Here is a 17,643-nt window from a genome sequence, read left to right as displayed (position 1 = left end):
AGTCCATGCCAACTTCCTCCTGGCTGGTTTCCCACCTCCATCTGGCCCACCACAGTGTGGCCTGAATGAGCCTTCCAAGTCAGAAAGCTGAACAAATCACTCCTCCTTTGCTTAACATTCTGGGACAGCTCTGGGTTACCTTTTAGGAGGCAGCCCTACATCCCCAGCTTCACAGAGCAGCCCCCCACGGCCAGTGGCTTATTCTCACTTCATTTCCCAGAGTGTGTAGACAATTGCATTCCACCCCCACTCTCCCCCCTTGCTCCAGATGTGTTCTGGCCTCTTTGCCTTTGCAGATGTGATTCCTTCTACCTGACACCCTTCCTTCCACCCCTCATCTGCCAACTCCTATTCTTCAGGGCCCTGGGGAATCTTCAGGATCCTGTGGATGCAACAGAAACTGATTCTGACTGGTCCACATGAGTGGGGGCTGGGTGGTCCCCTGAGAGTTGTTGTCAGCACAAGAAGAAAGGGTGCTGGATGCTTGGGGACAATGTCCAAGTCTACACCTGCCCCCTCTGACATACCGGCATGGGCTTGGTGCCCTGTGGATGTCCAGAGCCCTCGGCATATAGCTCAGCCTTGGCACTGACCGTATTGAGTTCTTAGTGGCTGACTTGCTTGACTGCCTCACAGCCTCAGCTCTGGAGGAAGATCTTGCCTTGCTCAGGTGTGCACCTCTTGGTCAGTACAGGGCCTGGCGCACAGCAGCTGGGAACTCCAAACTCCAAACTCCAAGGAACTGAGAGATCTGTGAGCTGTGGGATGGCACTGGCATAAGGCAGACAGAGGGGAAACTGAGGCTGGGGCCCTGAGTCCTTTCTGCTCAGAGATGTCTTTCTCAAGAATGGGTAGATTCGTGGTGCATACTGTGGAAAAGTGTTTGGCCAAGTCTAGGAAAGGTAGAGGCTCACTCTGGCTCAGCAAGTCCTCCTGTGTGTGTGCCCAACTGCAATGCATGCACATGCCCACTGAGACATCACGTGAGCTCCTAGAGCAGTTATACTCACAACAGCAAGACAGCTCCAAGCTGGAAACGACCCAATGCTTTCCTCTAGACAATGGATAAATAGGTTGGACTATTCACAAAACGGAAAGAAAATTCGTGTAGGAATTGACTCAGTACAGCAGTTGGGGGGTTGAAACAGAACACAGAGGTTCCTTTGTGTTCAAAGGAACACATGTTTCAAACATATCCCGGGAAAGGAATATGCTTGAAAAGGAAACCCCAAATCTGTTTGGGGAACAGGTTTAACCCAGGGAAATTTAAAATCAAGTATAATGATAATGGAGTAGATCAAAACTACCGCCTTCATCATTTTGTGTTAAGCTCAGAAATCTACTTTATATCTCTGGCATTTTAAGGACTTATAAACTTTAAGAGAATTGAATATATTTGAATGTTCACATCAGACTTGTGATTCTAATTTTAAATGTGCTCAAGTCATTGACTTTGAGCTGTGACTGTAAGTTGAAATCTTACCAAGTTGGTAAACAGTTTTTGAATATTTAAAAACCCCCATAATTGTAAGTTTAGTGTCTCTGATTGATAAGAATCACTTAAGGACTTGGGAAGATTTGTTAGTTAGATAATTGAAAAACATAGAAACGGAATATAATAAACTCTGATTGCAGCTTAAAATGTTTAAAGGAGTTTAATTAACTAAGTAGGTAAATGGTACAAACATTAATCAAAGTTCGCCTTAAAGATGATTGTTAAAATTGTCTGGATCTATTCATAGAATAGGATTTGTAAGTTGCATTTAAAAGCTCAACAAAGAATTAGGACTTAAGAACCAACTTAAAGGAGAAGACAAGCAGCAACCTCTTTGGCCTCCACCAAGGCAATTTCTTACTAGACACGTCACCGGGGTCAAGGGAAACAAAAGCAAAAATGAACTTTTGGGACCTTATTAAGATAAAAGTCTTCTGTACAGTGAAGGAGACAATCAACAAAACCGAAGGTCAGCCCATGGAATGGGAGAAGATATTTGCAAATGACATATCTGATAAATGATTAGTATCCAAAAATCTATAAAGAACTTATTAAACTCACCCCCCAAAAAACCCCTAAAAACAAAGAGTCCACTTAAAAAATGGGCAGAATATACAAACAGACATTTTCCTAAAGAAGACATCCAGATGGTTAACAGGCACACGAGAAGGTACCCCACGTCGCTCATCATCAGGGAAATACAAATCAAAACTACAGTTTGACTGACCTCACACTGGTCAGAAGGTCTCAGATTAACAAAACAAGAGACCACAGGTACGGGCAGAGGTGCAGGGAACAGGGAACCCTCTTGCCTTCTTGGTGGGAATGCAAACTGGTACGGCCACTCTGGAGAACAATATGGTGGTTCCTCAAAAAACTAAAAATAGAACCATCTTCTGATCAATCCAGCAACTGCACTACTGGGTATTTACACAAAGGATATTAAGATACACGTTTGAAGGGGTACATGTACCCCCAATGTTTATAGCAACATTATCAACAATAGCTAAACTATGGAAAGAGCCCAAATGTCCATTGCCAGATGAATGGGTAAAGAAGATGTGGTATGAACTACCCACCGTTCCCACCCCCGCACACACAATGGAATATTACTTAGTCATCCCAAAGAGTGAAATCTTGCTATTTGCACTGTGGATGCAGCTAGAGTGTACTACGCTTGCGAAATAAGTCAGAGAAAGACCAATACCCTGATTTCATTCATATGTGGAATTTAGGAAACAAAACAGATGAACATTTGGGAGGGGTATAAAAAGAGAGTGAAAGGAAACAAATCATACGAGGCTCTTAATGACAGAGAACAAACTGAGGGTTGGTGGAGAGAGGTGGGTGGGGGATGGGCGAGGTGGGGGATGGGCATTAAGGAGGGCACGTTGGGAGGAGCACTGGGCGTTATATTAACGGATGAACACCTGAACTCTACTCCTGAACCAATATTGAACTATATGTTGACTAACTAGAATTTAAATTAAAAAAAAAAAAAAACTTTATGGGGTGCCTGGGTGGCTCAGTAGGTTAAGCATCTGCCTTTGGCTCAGGTCATGATCTCAGGGTCTTGGGATCGAGTCCCCCATTAGGCTGTCTGCTCGGCAGGGAGCCTGTTTCCCCCTCCCCCTCTGCCTGCCTCTCTGCCTACTTGTGATCTCTCTCCGTGTGTCAAATAAATAAATACAGTCTTAAAAAAAAAAAAAAAGAAAAACCTTTAAAACATAAAATAAATAAATAATTTTTGAAATACCCAATTTTAAAAATCACCGTATTTCTGAAGTCTTTTCTCTGTCCAAAGCTGCCCTCAAGGACACCAGAAAGCTCCTTGGAGTCGGACTTTGGTGGCTTAAGGGAGGATGACCAAGCCACCACCCACCCGCCAATGCCAGGACATAGAGGGCAACAGGCATGGCAGGTGCTGCCTTCTCCGGGGGTCAGTGAACCCCCCAACCCAGCCTTCTGCCTTCCCCTCCCCCTCAGCTTGGAGGTACCCCTCAAAGCAGCCATCAGGCCACTGCTGAGACCTGGGAGGCACAGAAGGTCCCTGCCTGCACGCCTCACAGCCTCTGCGGGGGATGAGCATAGATATTCCCTGACCTTCACCAACCAGCCCAGTCTTCAAAGCCTCTTGTCTGCTTGGTGCTTCAGTCAGCAGAATAATGGCCCCTGAAGATATCCATGCCGTAATCCCTGGAACCTTCGAAGATTACCTACACGGCAAGAGAGACTTTCGGGGGAGTGTGTGATTAAATTAAGGTTCTTGAGATTAAGGGAGATGATCCTGGATTATCTGGATGGAACCTAAATGTGATTCCTTACAAGAGGGAGGCAGTGGGAGATTTGATGAAAGAAAGCAGACATATGAACACCGAAACAGGAGGCTGTGCCGCTGACCCCAAGGAATGCAGTTCTAGAAACTAGAAAAGGCAAGGAAACCGATTCCCCACCTAGAGCCCCTGGAGGTAAGCAGTCCCTGTCATCACCTTGACTTCAGCCTGGGGAAACTAACTCCGGGCTTCTGGGCTGCTGAGTGTTGCAGAAGAAACGAGCCCTGTTGTAAATGAGTGTTGGTCATTGTCACAGCAGCAACGGGAGACGATACACCTGCGGAGAGACTTCCTTGCTCTTGGCTTTTGATGCCAGAGCTCCAGCCGGGGGGGCCCCAGGGCCTTTGCTGACCTCTTGGACCAAGTAGGAGGCCTGAAAAGATTCCAGGCATCATTTTTCTTAGCAGCTGTTGACATCCCATCTCTCTGAAGGGATGGGTATCTGCCTTCGGTCATTGGTGCAACGTTCCTGAACTTGGTAATGGCGCCTTCGCCAACGGCCGTGGCCGACAAGATAATGAGCTCAGGGCCTCTCTGCGAGTCTGCAGGCAGCACCCCTTGGGGCCTGGTGTGCTGGCTGACAGTCCTTTTCTCTGCCCACCTGTCCCAAAGGCAGCCCTCCCCTGCAGGCTTCCTTCCGTTGGGGGGTAGTTCGCAAACTGGGCTGGGACCACCATGGTGGCCATCGTCATCTACTGGTGGGGTTCACACTGCTGGGGACTCCAGGGCTGCTGCGCCCCAGACTCATACTCCTGCATCTCACCTTCTCTACCCCAGCACCTCCTTCCTGCACTCTTGGCAAATATGGTCTGGGGAGCCTGACAGCCCAGAGATGCCCGGCATTAGACTGGAGAGACAAGCCAAACATTTCACAACAAACCTTAGAGGCCACACCAGTTCATGTCCAGGTTAAGCTGAAGTTCTCAGTAGGTGGGGTGTATCCATGTCCTTGCGTCCAATCTAGAAGTCTCCAAAGGAGGGTGCTATGCACGGGAGCAGGTATAAGACAATTTACTGGGGTGTGGAAGGAAAGGTCAGAACTCCACCTGTATTGTATTTCTTGGCTCATTCTTTTAAACTTCCATTTCTTTTTTTTTTTTTTTTTTAAGACTTTATTTATTTATTTGCCAGAGACAGAGGGAGAGAGAGCGCGAGCACAGGCAGACAAAGAGGCAGGCAGAGGCAGAGGGAGAAGCAGGCTCCCTGCTGAGCAAGGAGCCCGATGTGGGACTCAATCCCAGGACCCTGGGATCATGACCTGAGCCGAAGGCAGCTGCTTAACCAACTGAGCCACCCAGGCATCCCTAAACTTCCATTTCTTAAAGAGCTTTTTGTATTACATGTAAGATATTAGAACAGTAACAATAATAGTATGTATTTATAATTAAATAAAAGCAAATGGTAGGGGTAATGCTTTTAAAACATCTTTATGAAGACGATGAGTAAAGAAAGCTTTAGCACTCTTGATCTAATCAACAACTATTTATCGATCATCTACTGTTGGTAAAGAATGGGGTGAGATGCTGTGGAAATTTTTAAACAGATGGAGAGCAGAGGGTATGGTCTTTAGCAGAGAGGTGAGAAGTGCTGCTCTGAATGACAAACTGCAAGAATATCTGTAACCCATATCATAGGCAAGGTCTAATTTTCCTAACATGTAAAGAGCATTTACAAATCAACAAGAAATGGCAACAAGAAAATGGACTAGTGGGGAGGGAAGTGGGCGGAAGAGATCCACGGAAATGAACCACAAGTGGCTGTTGAACAGGTGAAAGAGGTTCACTCATTGTAGGAGAGCTGTGTATTAAAGAACACCGAGATAAGATATTAGTTCTCTTCGGTTGGGTTGGCCAAGATCCACAAGTGTGACCACCTGTGTATCGATAGTGAGATGGATGGGTCATCTGTTGTAGTGGCAATGCTGCAGAGTTTCAAACACACATGCCCTCCGAGCTGGCCACTCAGCTCTGGGGAATTCACCTACCAATACACGCATCTGCAAGAAATAAATGACATACATCTCTACCATGGGGTACTATTCGGGCTTTAGGATGTCTTGATAAGGATAAGGATAAGGATAAGGAATGAGTTCCAAGAAATACTGGTAGTGCAAATGGCTGGAAGCTACCGTTTGTAAAAAGGAGGAAGAAAAGAATATATGACCCACACCTACAAATCCATGGAAGGCACGGTGCTGGCAAGAGAGTGAAAACCACAGCCTCCTTTGGGGGGTGCTACTCAGGACAGACCCTGGACAGGTCAAGAGGTGCCCTGGAGAAGGTTCTAGGTAGGGATCCACAGATCCTGGCTCCGAGGCTCCACAGAGTCTCGTTAAGTTCTCTCCAGCCTCAGTTTCCACCACGCCTCCCTTAGCCTCTGGTCTGGCTGGGTGTCCAGCTGGCAGTCATCCCATGGCGCTATCCATCAGTCATTGGGGGCTTTCCAGGAGCCAGGCTCTGTGCTGCACGCATCACCAGCATTATCTCATGGAAACCTCGCAGCCCCCCCACCCCCCGAGACGGCAGCTTTTTCTGTCCATTTTCCAGGCGCTGGAAGCGAGGCTTAAAGGGGTTAAAAAATTGGCCCCATGTCACCCAGAGCAAGATTCCACCAGTTCTTTCCAAAGCTGAGCCTTATTCCTCTACTTACAGACTGGAAGTCAGAAAACACATCCAGGCTGGTATCTCACTGGGTCCCATGAAGCCACCGACTCATACAGCCCTAAACCAACCTTGGGCGTCCCCCATGGCACCCGGTTTCCTGGGGTGCTGCTGCCTCACGTGCTCTCCTTGTCCCCATGAATTGAGGCCAGCTGTCTGTCTGTCCTTCCTGTGCCTGGGGAGCCAAGTACGGGCTCGGGGGGCTCTGAGGCGGTGTGGGTGCAGGCTTGATGCTGGATGAGGGCAGGGAGACCGCTGCTAGATCCAGGGGAGGAGCGGGGCTACTGTGCTACCTTTCAGAGTGGCTTTCCCTCCACGCCACCTCTCCATCCCCTTCCGTGGTACCATTCCCTGCCCTCCATTCTGTATCTTAGTGCTTATGGTTCATTGTCCCTCCTCCTCTGGTGGAAAGGAGGCTCCGTGTTAGAGGAAGTGTTCACTGAATGAATGGAGACCTTGGGCGCGGGAGGGGACCCCCACCTGAAAGCCCTCAGCATGGGAAAGCTGGAGGTGGACTAATTAGAAGTAGGGATAGGCAGCTTGTGGGACTGCTGGGAAGAGCAGTTTTGGCTTTCCTTGGTTGTTCCCAAGTTGGAAGTGGGGAACAAATTAGGGAAGCTGGTAGAGACCACAGCCCGCAGTTTGGAGTCGGTGCTGGTTTGGCTGCCCCTGCGGCTTGCAGCTGCTTGCGCATATTTACACGTGGTCTGGCCTCCATCCGTGTCCGTGTACACTCAGCTCTCATGAGCCACAGAGCCCTGGGCTTGCCCTGTGCCCTGCTTCTTTCTTTCTGGGCAGTCTGTGGTGCTGGGGCTCCCAAGGCTGTCCCCACGCCTGCCAGATTCCGCCTCTGCACCTGCTTCCTGATTTGTCCTTCAGAGTCTCCTGCCAGCCCACCGGGCCTTGCCGCGTGTTCTGCTCCCGGCACTGTTTCACGCAGTGCACTTGCCGGTAAACCGGCCGTGGGGCGTGCCTCGGCAGGAACTGCGCCTGCGTACAACCAGCGTGCTCTTTATCACTTGGGTGCCCAGGGGAGTGTGCTGGGTAGGCGAGGCACCATCACTGCTTTTGGGGCCCAGTCTCTCCCTCCTCTCCGAGCTGGCTAATGGGTAGTGAGTGGTTCACATGTATTGGTCCTCCTTGATGGGGAAAGACTGCTGGAGGCGCTGGGGCGGAGCCAGCCTGATAGGTCCTGGAAGTGGGAGGAGTCTCTAAAAGCCGGCGGGCCTGGGCCCTGGGGGACAGAGCAGAGCCGGGCTGCTCCTTAACTACATATCCTGGTGTGCTCAGTGCGGTGGGGGGGTGGGTGCTGTTTCACCAGGTCCTCCACAGAGACCCCCCAGCACAGGTACTCCCCTTGCCCAAAGGCAGCAGGAGGCTAGACCTGCAGCCGCCAAGGTCCTCAGGTTCGACACATCCAGCCCTGACCTGCAGCTGCCCTCCCCTCCGTCCTCACCTCCGGGTCTATACCCTGTGTCTCCCCCACCCCTCATCCCTGCAGCGCCTCCCAGGGCCTCGGGGAGCAGGAATAACCCTCACTCCTCCACTGTCAGGCTGAGCCCCCCAAAGTGGGAGCAATGGCCCAGGTGGGGCACGGACCATTGCAGGTGGCAGGTAGCATCGGGATGGGGAGTAAGTTTATTCCCGGGTCCCTGATCTTTCAGCGCCGCCCCTCCTCCCGCCCCCCATTGGCCGAGGTGGGAGAATCTTCCTGTCCTTGCTAGTACCTTCTTCTTAAAGCAAAGAGAGAGCCGGCGGGGCTCAGAGCCCTGGGCAGGCGGAGATCCAGGCAGAACTTCATAAGGTTCGGTTTCCGCAGGATGTGCTTTTACAGTTTCCTCTATCGGTGACAAGTGATGCTGATTTTCCAGTTATGCTAGTTGACATTCTGCGGAAGCTACATTATTTAGAAGTCGGTTGACTGGGAAAAAAGCATGAATTAAATAGCAATTCGAGTAAACAGAAGACATGACAGGAGCCGGAGTGACGTGTCGGTGACAGAAGTTTGGGATTCACTGCTCTGAGGCAAGACGATTGTCGCCTTCTGGGTCAGGAGCTCCTCCTGTTATGTCTTCTTGGGCTTCTCTTGCCTGGGACCTGGGCTCAGGGGGTTTTGGAAGCCAGAAACAACTCTTTCCATATTAAACAGGTGCATGGCACTTTCTGGGGGCAGCAGGGAGGGGTGCTGACTGCTTTGCTCATATGAACCAGGAGATCCGTGCTGTTGTCCCTATATACAGGGGAGGCAACTGAGGCACGGTGAGGCTAGCCTGGGTTGGGACCCCGGTTGGCTGGCTCCAGAGTCTGTGCTGTGAGCTCGCACCGTGGGGCCGGCTTCCCAGTCCGGGTGCCCAGCAGCTCCATGGCAACGCTGCCATTTTGTCCCCATGTAGCCTTTTCAAATGTGTCTCTGGACAGAGGGTGCTCTGCAGAAAAGCCTCAAGTCTCTTGAGAGTACACCAGGGCTGCAGCATGGAGTGGGGGCCCCCGCATTCTGGGGACTGGGGGAAGGGAATAGTTCTCAGGTGCTTCCGGCCTCGTCCCCTGGTCAGGCAAGCCCACAGCCTTGAGTGGAGGTCATTCTCCTTCCAGGGCAGAGTTCGGGGAGAAATGCCACTAAAGCAGGAGCCGGGTATCCTGGGCTCCCCTCTAGGAGCCTGGGAGCGGCCCCACCTGGCTCCTGAAGGGTCGCGGGAGGGTACAGGGTCTCTAGCCCTTACTTTATCTATCGTGTCCTTCCCAGCCTTGCCAGCTGGGGAGAGGGGGGAGCTCGTGTTCTTGGAACGTTTTCTGCTCCCAGATACCACCCAGGATGTGGGGACAGTAAGTGGGATTTTTGGAGGGGAAATAGAAGGGAGATTCTGGTAACAAAATCACAGAGAGGGGAAGCTCAGAGAAAGCCCAGAAGTCCCCGGGAAGGGAGCTGGGATAGCCTGTCCCTGGTCTCGGGCAGGCTCTAGATCTTCCCCCAGCTCCCGATGGTGGTCTGCCGGCCTTTGCAAGTAGCAGGAGGCTCCTTGCCCACAGAGAGCCCTGGAGGGCTGTGGTCAGTGATGCAAGGACAGCTGACAGCGTGGCGTCAGACCATCCCATGCGCCATGGGACCTCCTGTACTGGTCCAGAGCCTCAAAGCCTAGGCTGCAGGTCCCCTGAAAACAGAGTCCCCAGCCACTGGGGAGGCACATCCGTCTTTTGCATTCGTGGGTCCTTGGCCTAAATCCCCTTCTCCTGGCTGCCTGAACTGTTTCCATCCAGAGTGTCAGCCCCCATCACGGGCCACCTGCTTTACTTCCAGATGAACACACAGCCACACCCCCCACTCCCTTCATCCCTCGGGGCCCTCCCTGCCCACAAACTGGCCTTGGCCCTTGGCCTTGGGGCTGAGGAAGTGTGATGTGCCGAAAGGAAATCAGGTTGTGGATGAGCAATGATCCCTAATGAAATGTGAAACATCCAGGCTGTCAGGCCGCTTCCTCCAGCGCTGGTGACACCACGGTCCTTGTCAGCTTCACCCAGACAGCATGTGACAGCCCAGGGCCCAGAGCAGCCAGCCCGATGTGCTTTCATGCACTGGGTGGACCACACGGCTGGGTCCGGGGGAGGCAGCCTAGTGCTTGCTTCAGGGACCCTGGGTCTGAAACCTTCCAGCGGGACTGCACCCAGGCTGGGGGATCAGGGGGTTTCCCCTGCACCTGCAGGACCTCCCAGGTCCTCCCAAGCAGGGTCAGACACCTCTCTGATGCTCCCGTATCCCTGATCTTTAACATTTATTGCTGCCTTGACGTCGCATCAAACACCTACGGGTGTTAACTTTTACCATGTGCAAGTCATGGTCCAAACGCTCTATGGAGCCTCAAAATGACCCACGAGACAGAAACTACCATTATAATTCCCATTTTACAGAGACAGAAACTGAGACCCAGAGAGGCGACGTCACTGAGCTGGTGAGAGGTAAAGCTGGAAGCAAGCCTGGACAGTCTGGCTCCAGAGCCCTGTGCCCTTGACCGTGGTGCCAGGCTTTCCGTCATGGCCGACCGACTCCTTCTTGTCTGAGCATCTGCTCTACTCACCTTTACAGCCGTACTCATCGGCACAGGACCAGGTCCTCCGTGAAGACTGGTGCTTGAAATGATGGAGGGATGGATGAACGAAGGCCAGCGTCTCCTGTATGTTGCAAGAGTCATGGTGGGATCCTGTGCAGAAACTCGTTCCCATTCTCGAGGTTTAGACATCCCGCCAGGTCTCAGTCTGGGGCTTTCCCTGCCCATCTGTCCCGTGACCTTTATAGCGCGTACACATCCCTTTCTTACTTTGCCTTTTCTTAGCTTCTCAATCCACTTGGATTTGGGGAGGGGGAGAGAGAGACGAGTGCCCTGTCAGCCATCTGGAACCTCACGCCCCACCCCCCCGTGCCCCAAGTGATGCCACTGGGCATGTTCCTTAAATCAGCTGGGGAGGGGCTGAGTGGGTCCCAGCTGCAGCTGGGTTGAGTTGATGAAGAGCCGATCTGGGATTTACCCGCTGCCAGGCGGAGGTGCTGCGTGTTGGGGAGGCTGGGGCGGGGGTGCAGTGAGGAACATGTCCCCAGGCATCTGTCTCTATGGCTTTCCACGCAAAGAGCACATTCTAGCCCGGCCTGGCGGGGACACATGTGCCATCACCCTCCTGCGTCATCCAGCTCCTTGCGCCATTGCCCGATGCGGCAGAGGACAGAAGTCAACGTGACACGGCACTCCGTGATCACGCCTTCAGACGCCCTGTCCCTCTTTTATTCAGCAAACATTGACCAGGGGCCTCTGTGCGCAAACAGGGCTTGGGTGCTGGGGAGGTGAATGTAGATTCTGACTCAAGAAGTCTGGAGTGGGGCTGAGCTATCGCATATCTTTCTTTCTTTCTTTCTTTTTTTCTTTCTTTTTTTAAGAGTTTATTTATTTATTTGACAGAGAGAGAGATAGCATGAGAGGGAACACAAGCAGAGGGAGTAAGAGAGGGAGAAGCAGGCTTCCTGCTGAGGAGGGAGCCCCATGCAGAGCTCAATCCCAGGACCCTGGGATCCTGACCTGAGCTGAAGGCAGATGTTTAATGTCTGCATTTCCACAAGCGCCTGGATGCCCTGATGCTCTTAGTCCGTGGACCACACTCTGAGTAGCGAGTGAAGAGGGAAGCCACAGTTTCCTGCTACACACTTGCTTCTGGGCTGAGGGTGATGTGGGCACCCCACCGGGGTTCTGATGAAGGTGCTGTCTGCCCTACACCCAGTGCCAGAACGGAGCCTTGTTGGTGGGTCCCGACTGCCCAGCATCACACTGGCCCTTCGTGCCACCGCAGAGGGAAAGCACTGGGGTGCGGGTTTGCCTGGGTGGAGCAGCGCCCATCAGCTTCAGAGCTGGGGAAGGGGAGACCACTCTTCAGATCTGCAGGGGGGGGCCCTCAGTCAGAGGGGGTCCTCGGATTTCAGAGTTTATAGTAACGTCCTGGTGAGTGCGGAGACCTGAGTGTGGAGTGAGTACACATGGCGGGGGGTGCCGGAACATTTGCTTATCTCCTGGCAAATGACTGCAGCATTATGGCCACTGCCCTGATGCTTGACTCCTGCAGCTTCATTCCAGGTCAGGGTAGAGGCCCCTGGGCAGTGGCAGACGCTCAGGACCAGGTCAGGTGCGGTCATCCTTGGAAGTAAGCCGGGAGACGCTTCCCCATCCACGGAGCTTCGAGGGCTTTCAAGACAGAAGACTGGCCCCCTGTTAATAGGCTTAAAGGTTAATCCAGCCTGTGACTGAGATAGGCTGGCTCTGCCAGGGGCCAGAGGCCAGGACCCCCAGAAGAGTTGCACATGAACACACCTATTCTGGACTCTGGAGAGACTGCCTAACGCGTCCCCGTGGGGCTGTGTCACGTCAGTTCACCAGCTCACGTTTATGGGACCACGCGGTTCTCACCACCCGCAGCTCAGGCTGGGTCCTGCACCGGGCAAGAGCCTCTCACTGGTTTTCTTCCTCACCCAAGTCCATCTCCACACTGTGGCCGAGAAGATCTTTCAAAACCGGAAAGCTTGCTGTGTTCCCCCCTTCCTGGAGATGCTTGCTCATGCCCCCGGGCCCCAGTCCTCCTGGGGTCTTTCACGCCCTCCACATTCCTCCCTTCTCCACCCCTCCTTCCCAGGCTCAGAAACTTTGCCCATTTCCAGAACACTCATCTCATCTCCCCTGCTCTCTCCTCCGGCGAGGCCCCCATACCGTGAATATCTTCTGCTTTGTCCTGCTGTGTGTCGGGTCCAGCTGACATGGTGTGATCAGACCATGTTGTGACAATGTTTTTACATCGGTGCCCCCCTGGCTGTGCCCCCTTGCTGACTCATCTTGGGTCCCCAGGGCCCAGCCTGGGGCCTGATCCCCAGTAGGCGTTTGATATGCTCTTGGGGAGCCGAAGTGAGGACAAATTCTCCCACCACCTTGAGGATCTGAGGCTGGATAGGCAAGAGGGAAATTGCTAGAAAACAACGTCAGGAACTAAGTGGGATGCCGAAATGTGTGTGTGGGTTTCCTAGGGCTGGGGGGACAAAGTACCACAAAACTACAACAGACGTTTGTTCCATTCACAGCTCTGAAGGCCGAAGTTCAAAATCAAGGTGCCTCTCTGCAGAGCCATGCTCCCTCCAAGGATTCCAGCCGATAATCTTTGGTTTCTGGTGGCTCCTGGCAGTCCTTGGCTGTGACTACAGAACGTCGATTTATGCTTTCGTCCTTATATGCACTCCTTTTCTCCTTGTACGTCTCCTCCGTGTGTCTTTTATAAGGACCCTTGTCATTCATTGGGTTTAGGACCCACCCAGATAACCCCGGGCATTCTCATCAATAGGTCTGGAGATCACGGTGTAGACATCAGGCTGCCCGCATTGGAAAGGGCCAGTGGACAAGGGCGAGGGTTGCAAGGGGACTCTGACAGACTTTCCAGGCCTTACAGTTCCTGCATTGATCAGAGCTCGGCCACGTGCCGGGGAGAATGAGACAGAACCCCTGACTCAAGGCATTCAGCAGCCCGGACCCACTTGAGGAAATAAAGCCCAAGTATGAGACTGTCTGATCAAAATCCTTCCTCCCAGAAAGTGCAAGCTTAGCCTACACCCTCTTCCGCTGTCTCCCCTCCTTCTCCCACAGCCTCCCCAAACCTTGTTAAACCACAGCGGTTTTTAGGGGTGTTTGGGTGGTTCAGTCTATCCTTCAGCTCAGGTCATGATCGGGGTCCTGGGATGGAACCCCACATTGGGAGTGGGGGGGAGGTCCCTGCTCAGCAGGCAGACTGCTTCTCCCTCTCTCTCTGTGCCTCCCTCCCACTCATTCTTTCTCTCTCTCAAATAAATAAATAAAATCTTTTTTAAAAAATCAAACCAAAAAACCCAACCCATAGCAGTTTATGGAACAACAATTCAAGTGGGCAGAGGAAGGAAGAAAAGCCCTCCCTTGTGTAAACTGAGGCAAGATGCCAGAGAACAAAGCCACATTATTTTCAATCGAGGGAGGGTAACATCAGTATCAAAACCTGCAAGGAAGGGAGGGGGAGGGGCAGAAGAATCACAGTCCAGCGTCCCGTGTAAAGATTCGTGAAAAACTCTAAGGAAGGGGCTCCTGGGTGGCTCAGTGGGTTAAGCCTCTGCCTTCAGCTCAGGTCATGATCTCAGGGTCCTGGGATCGAGCCCCACATGGGGCTCCCTGCTCAGCAGGGAGCCTGCTTCCCCCTCTCTATCTGCCTGCCTCTCTGCCTACTTGTGATCTCTGTCAAATAAATAAATAAAATCTTAAAAAAAAAAAAAACCTCTAAAGAAAACATTAACAAGCAGAATCCAGCAGCGCATTAAAGGAATAGCACAACTTGTCTCAGCATGTTCCCTCCTGGAATGAAAGGGTGGTTCGCCGTATTTTGGAAAATTCATTAATATGATTCAGGGAAGTCCATGAAGGTAATTCATCATATTCTTGAGTTTAATAAGAAGAGTCATACCGTGAACTTCATACGTGCTGCAAAGGCATGTGGTAGACTCAACAACCATTTTTTAAAGATTTTATTTATTTTTTTTTAAGTTTTACTAATTTAAATAATCTCTCCACCTAATGAGGGACTGGAACTCGTAACCGCTGGCATCAAGAGTCACATTTTCTACCGATCGAGTCAGCCAGGTGCCTCCTGGTCTGTCTTTTTCAAACAAGAATGGTTGTTGGGGCACCTGGGTGACTCAGTGGGTTAAAACCTCTGCCTTCGGCTCAGGTCACGATCCCAGGGTCCTGGGATCACGACCGCATCAGGCTCTCTGCTCAGTGGGGAGCCTGTTTCCCTTCCTCTCTCTCTGCCTGCCTCTCTGCCTACTTGTGACTTCTGTCTGTCAAATAAATAAAAATCTTAAAAAAAAAAAAAAAAAAAGAATGGTTGTTGAGGGGCACCTGGTTGGCTCCATCAGTAGAGCCTGTGACTCTTGATTTCAGGGTTGTGAGTTCAAGCCTTGCACTGGGCAGAGAGATTACTTAAAATAAAATCTTTTTAAAATTTTTTATTTATTTATTTGGGGGAGGGTTTAGAGGTAGAGAGAAAGAGAGCCTTAAGCAGACTCCACATTGAGCGTGAGCCTGACATGGGGCTTGATCTCATAACCCTAAGATCATGACCCCAGCCCAAACCCAGAGTCAGCTGCTTAACTGACTGTACCACACAGGAGCCCCATAAATAAAATCTTTTAAAAAGAAAACCATAGAAGAATTCCTTTATCACCATGAAATGGAGAGGCCGTTTTAATAAAGTCAAATAAGAAAAGATTGAAAATTTGATGGCAAAAAAGAAATTTTACCAAAAAAAAAAAAATACAGCACAGTAACAAAATCGAAAAACAGACTGGAAAAAATACTGGCAACTCTCACCACAGGCCAAGAGCCAACCTTCCTGATACCTAAGGACTTATAGAAATTGTATGGAAACCACAAACTGCAATCAAAAAGTTGTAATGGATGTGAAGAAGCAGTTCATAAAAAAAGAAATGCAAATACATCTTAAAATATATTAAAAGTTGCTCAACCTCACTCATAAAAAAAAAGGGGGCAAAAGTCAGACTAATTAACAAGACACTCTGGAACTTGGCGCCTATGATCTGAGGCTGCCTGTGTCTCTCCCCTGCGCCCCTGGGCGCGCTCCACCTGGGAACCCTTGGACCCCCAGGATGCCCAGGCCAGAATGCCCCAGGGGCTGGGAATTCTGCAGTCCCGGGTATGACCAGCAGGTGGCGGCACAGCTGCACCAAGCCCTGCCCCCAAGCAGCCCCAGAAAAATCAAAAACCCAAATTTAAAAAATTCCTTGGCCTGAGAACCCACAGTCAGTTGGAGATTCCGGGAGCCTTCTGGCAAATCTGGGAGGTTTGACCTTCTGCTGTAAGCAAAGCCTAGGGGCGTCCATGACAAGCAAAGGGCAGGGGAGAAGAGAACATTTTTTACGCATATAGAAGAAGGAGATAGAGACCAGAATTCCAATTTTCCAAGTGAGGCCAGGGTGGGTCCCAGCCACCAGAATCACCTGGGGGCTTATTTGTAAATGAAAATTCTGGGGCCTCCCTTTGTGGAATGCCAGCACTCCTGTGGTTTCTGACCCCTGCTCAGGTTTGAGCCAGGCTGCCACCAACATGGGAACACCTCCTGGCATGGGCCAGAAATCAGGGGCCGGAGATGGGAGGCCTCAAAGTCACTGCCCCCCGGGGGCCAGGCCTTCCCTTGTGAAGATGCTATTTGCAAAAACATGGCATAAAGCCCAGTTCTTTCCATTTGAGATTCAGCCTTCGGGCTTCTGGACTAGGGCTGTGCCTAATCGGCCCCTCGCTCATGGCCTCCTGCTCTAATTTGGTTTGGTTTTCTCTACACCTCTCTCTATTCGCTATTTTAAAATTCACAAGGAGAGGCGCCTGGGTGGCTCAGTGGGTTAAGCGTCTGCCTTAGGCTTGAGTCATGATCTCAGGGTCCTGGGATCAAGTCCCATGTTGGGCTCCCCACCCAGCAGGGAGTCTGCTTCTTTCTCTCTCTCATAAACAAATAAGTAGAAATCAATAAAATAATATAACCTTAAAACTAAAGAAAATCTTAAATAAAATAAAACCATAAACAAATTAAGTAAATAAATAAAATCTTAAGAAATAAAATGAAATTCATAATGAATTCTTGCCCACAGAGCCAGCTTTGAAATCCAGGCCCAGACCCCACCCCTTGCTCCTCGGCCCCCTGGCTGGGTGTCACAGTGGCCGGATTCTCCAAGCCTCTGGGAAGTTCAGGGTCCAGATGCCTACCCGTACCTCACCCACACTTCCAGCACTTGTCAGACTTCTCTCCAGAACTGACTCAGCCCACTCTTCTCCTAGCCTGGGAGATGACTGCCGGCTCCCTGGCTGGCCCTAAGTCTGATGGCAATCCTGAACTCCAGCCTTTTGCTGGGATCTGGTCCATGACGGGCCAGAGGCCACATGGCAGCCGGCCAGGGGCCTCAGAGAGAGAGCTCTGGCTTTGGTGTCTTGTTCTAATCCCCACGCTGCTGTGTTACCTGGGGCAAGCTGCCTACCTTCTCTGAGCCTCAGTTTCCGTGTCTGGAGGAATTCGCACCAAGGGCTCGAGGGCTGCTATGAGGAGAGAAGGAGAGGGTCCGGACTGCACGGGCAGCCCAGAGCTGGACACAGCAAGCCCCCAGTGCCAGGAGCAGCTGCTACGAAGAGGCTCAGTCTAGGTGGCTGGCTTCACCCAGGGTGCAGGGTGACGGGGCTGCCTTCATCCCTCCTCAAGCCAGGCTGGGCTAGAGTTAGACCCTGGGTCAGGGAGGTATGGCTTCACTCACTTTCCTGGTCTGCACACCTGCTCAGCGCCAGGCCCAAGAGGGGCTTCAAATGGATGTCAAGGGATCACAGCCCTGCTTTCCACCTGGGAGAGCTTCTAGTCTAATAAACGCAACCTGGTACCTGGAAATAGAAGCTTCCCAAAATAGTGAGTCTGCAAGCTGGTCTCCCGGGCTGCCTGGCCGGAGGCGCGCAGTAAGGAGGGAATGAGCCCAGGCCTGGGTCCTCCTGGTGCTGGGATCCCACCTGCTTCCCTGCAGCCTGCGGGGGTGGGGGCAGCTACGGAGGACCCTGCCCAGTCCCCC

Source organism: Mustela nigripes, chromosome 1 (genome assembly GCF_022355385.1).
Source record: "Mustela nigripes isolate SB6536 chromosome 1, MUSNIG.SB6536, whole genome shotgun sequence".
Lineage (NCBI taxonomy): Eukaryota > Metazoa > Chordata > Mammalia > Carnivora > Mustelidae > Mustela > Mustela nigripes.
The sequence above is the reverse complement of the archived record's forward strand: the minus strand, read 5'-3'. Positions refer to the sequence as shown.